This window comes from Lycium barbarum, chromosome 10 (genome assembly GCF_019175385.1).
Source record: "Lycium barbarum isolate Lr01 chromosome 10, ASM1917538v2, whole genome shotgun sequence".
NCBI lineage: Eukaryota > Viridiplantae > Streptophyta > Magnoliopsida > Solanales > Solanaceae > Lycium > Lycium barbarum.
The window spans coordinates 112529929-112533752 of NC_083346.1; the positions used below are offsets into that span (position 1 = coordinate 112529929).

Below are 3824 nucleotides of genomic sequence, written 5' to 3' on the forward strand. Positions count from 1 at the left end.
GTATTGATGATGTTGGTATTGTTTTTGTTGATTGGTTGTTGATATTATGATTTCGGGCTAGGCATATAAACAGGGGAGATGCTGCCCGAATCTCGACAGAATTTAGAAGGATTTTAATTAAAGTTTTGAGACGAGCATGATGACGAGCCTAACAATGGTGTGAATGATTATATATGTAGATTACGAGGCGACGAATAATCTTAAGTGAATTCCAAGACAAGAAGTAAGTTCGAAGTCGAGAAATTATCTTCCAGGTATGTTAAGGCTAGTCCCCTTCTTTCTAAAGGCACGATCCTTCCGTTATAAACCTTTGTGTCGTACCCATAATATCATTGGTCCCGCAAATGCTAGAAGTCCATGAATTTCGTGATCCTTATGATGTTATTGAGCTTCTAAAGGCATGATTCTTTTCCTACCAAACTAAGCATGAATTCCATGAAAATTTTCATTTCCAAGAATGTTAGAGATTCATGACCCTTAAAGTTTTTATGATGGTAAAAATGAATAATTTCTTTTATGATAACCATGATGATGATTATGAGGGATTTATTTATCCATGAGCATCACATATATAGGACTTGGGTCACTCTGTTTTAGTGTCTAACTATAGGGGCTCGTTTGGTACAAGAGATAAGGATAAATAATCCCAGAATTATATTTGAGATGAATTTATCCCATATTTGGTTGGAATAAAATGGTGGTATAACTAATTCCGAGATTAGTTATCCCGGGATTATAGTGTTATTTTATTCATATGGGAGGGTGGAATAACTAATCCCGGGATAACTTATTGCAGGATAAGTTATTCTGGGATAACTTGTTTCCAACCAAACGACCCCTTTAGTTAATGGCTTAATTATTCATTACAAATGGTATTTATTCCCGTTTGAAGAGAATTTAAGATACCATAAATCTATTCATCAAAACCACTTTCATCACAACTTATCACAACTCCCCCCAAATCAGTGGCATTAATGTAATTTCGGATGCTCTTTGAGAGTGTACCGGTCATTTAATACCTTTTCTAGTCCGATAATACCCTTTTTAGAAAAAAAATATGGAAAGTAAAGAGAATTCAAATTATGCACTCCTTCATCATTACTAGGGGTGTTCATGGTTCGGTTTGAGTCGGTTATTGGTTAAAACCATAACCAAACCAATTTAGTCGGTTTTTAAATGTCTAAAACCATAACCAAACCAGGTAAAATAATAACCACCGGTTTGGTTATTGTCGGTTTGGTTCGGTTTTTCGGTTTATGACTAGCCGTGACAATTCAAATATTCTCTCTCTACATTCTTCAAATTTCTTATGAAACTCTTTTTTCCTCATAGCCCACAAGGGTGAACTTTGCTGCATATTGAGGGAAAGACACGTTGTTGGCAAATCAGGTGGACCAAACTTGCAACGCAGTTTAGATTCAAAAGAACAAATCAAACAGAGGTTTCAAAATACAAACAACCCTTATGCTTACGACTTATTAGAGTTGAGTTTGGATTGTTGGACATATTCTTTTAAGACATGGGCCTTAAAAATAAGTAGACCAAAATTAAATTAATAATTAAAAGGTATAAAATATCTTTAATTATTTATAAAAAGCTAATATTATACATATAAATAATTATAAATTTTATGTATATAATTATCGGTTTGGTTCGGTTATTTATTCAGTTATTTTTTACTATAACCATAACCAAACCAAATATTATCGGTTTTTCAAATTTAAAACCAAACCAAACCAAACTAAACCAAATGTCGGTTATTTTATTCGGTTTGATTAAATTTTCGGTTTGATTTTGATTTTAACCAAAACTGTGAACAGCCCTAATCATTACTCTTCTGTTCTCAATACTCAATCAGTTGGGATAAATGTGCAAATCCTAATACCAAAGCTATACAACCTAGAAAAAAAATTCCAAATACTAACCTATACTTTTCATATACGATACGAACCAATACTTTTCATATACAGTATTTGTAAACTCCCCATTTCTTATTGGTCATCAAATAGGTGTGTATAACGTCCAATTTTTTTTATTCTACTGGTCATCAAAAAGGTGACTGTCAGAACCCTACACTGTTAAGAAGAAGGAGAGAAGTAGAATTATAAATACCCATCAGAACACGTCGTTGCCATAACCTCTTCTCCAAACACACCACCGTCTCCTTCTCCACCAAAACCATCAAATTTTCACTAATCTTTCTTCCAAAATGTCTGACGGGAGCCGTTCATCTAACACAAGGGGCAACGTAAAATGTTATTGTGGCTTCATTGCTAAAAACTTTGTTTCAACAACTACAAGTAACTAACCGAAGGAAATTCTACAAATGTCCGAGGTCCAAGGTTGGTTAAATTTTGTGATTCACAATTTTCATTCAAACATTATCGTTTCACTGTTAGCATAAATTTTTGGTTCTACACTGTTAGCATATATTGTTCAATTAAGTTGTATTATTTTTTCGATAGGCCAGCTCATGCGGAATTTGGGAATGGGAAGATCATTTGTTCGCGGAATGGGACTAATGTTCAAGATTTAGGGTCGTTGTTGAATGTGGCTAACAACGAAAGGGACAAATTGAAAGAAGAATTAATTGCCATTGAGGCTAGACACCTCCAACAATTGAACAAAATCAAGGAAGAATTATTTGCCTCAGAGAGTAGACACCAATATGAAGTGGAAAAAATCATAAAGTTGGAGGAGAAACTTGCGAATACGAGAATGTTGGTTTTGATTTCATGGGGAATTTTTATTGGATTTGTGGTTGCGTTTATGATGAAGTGAATTTCATGTTGACCTTTTTGTTGTGTTTTGCTATGATCTTGTAATCTTGTAGTTGATTTTTAGGTAATTAAGAACTATAATTAATACTTGTAATCTAATTGTCATGGATGATGGTTGTATGAAGTATTTTGTATGGTGTAATCTAAGTATTTAGGGTCCTTAATCTCATTCGACTGGTTGGAATATATTCATACAGCTGCACAACTGAAAGAAACTCCAATCAGGTTCCTAATTCAAAGAGTAAATTTCAAGAGGAGAACATTTGAGAAATAGAAAAACATATTTGGAAAGAAGAGAAGCTTTTTAGGCTCATGTACATTCTGTTAACTTCATGTGGTAATAGGAGCTTAACATCATTGTTATAACAATTTTCAGTTATGCCATTCGCTGCATTAACTTGGCAGAGAAAGTTAAGTTTACCAAACCTTTTGCTAAGGCTAATAAGCAATAGCATAACAAAATAAAACAACATAAACACCAACATTCCATTAGGGTTGAAACCCATGTCGATACACCACCATAATACCACAAAACTTACAAAATAAAACAACACAAACACCAACAAAATACCATATAACAACATTAAAACAAAAACAAACCACCACCATTAGCACCCACTTCAAAATAAATTATAAAATGCCGGTCGAACCGATTTCAAAACAAATTATAAACTGCCCCATCATCGAATTCACCTGTGTGTTGAAATAATTTCTGCCTTACGAAGCGCAGTTCTCTTCTTAGTTCATCATTATCTCTACTGACAGCATTGTAGAGAGCCCTTAAAAAATCCATTTCTCTCTTAAGGTCATCAATATCCTGAGATAGTCGGATATTTGCGTTATGATAAGTAATACGGGGGTGTTCATGTGGTCTACCGTTAGGATGTCCAAACACTGTGAGATGTGCTCATTTTGCATATGAATTTGAAGTGGTTTTCAGATTGTCTTTTTTCTGATTGTGTAGGGATGTATCCTTCATAAGTAGTCTTGGTTTGTATAGATTTATGGAACAATTCAAACGATCACAATTTACATCGATTGGCT

At 33.9% G+C, this 3824-nt stretch overlaps 1 long non-coding RNA gene across 1 annotated transcript; it reads left to right on the plus strand.

Annotated features, from left to right (window-relative positions):
* The first annotated feature begins 1675 nt into the window (after positions 1–1675).
* LOC132615007 (uncharacterized) lies at positions 1676–2914 on the plus strand. The gene is made up of 2 exons (XR_009572521.1): positions 1676–2342; positions 2466–2914. It is a non-coding gene; the product is annotated as an uncharacterized LOC132615007 (long non-coding RNA).
* The last annotated feature ends 910 nt before the right edge of the window (positions 2915–3824 follow it).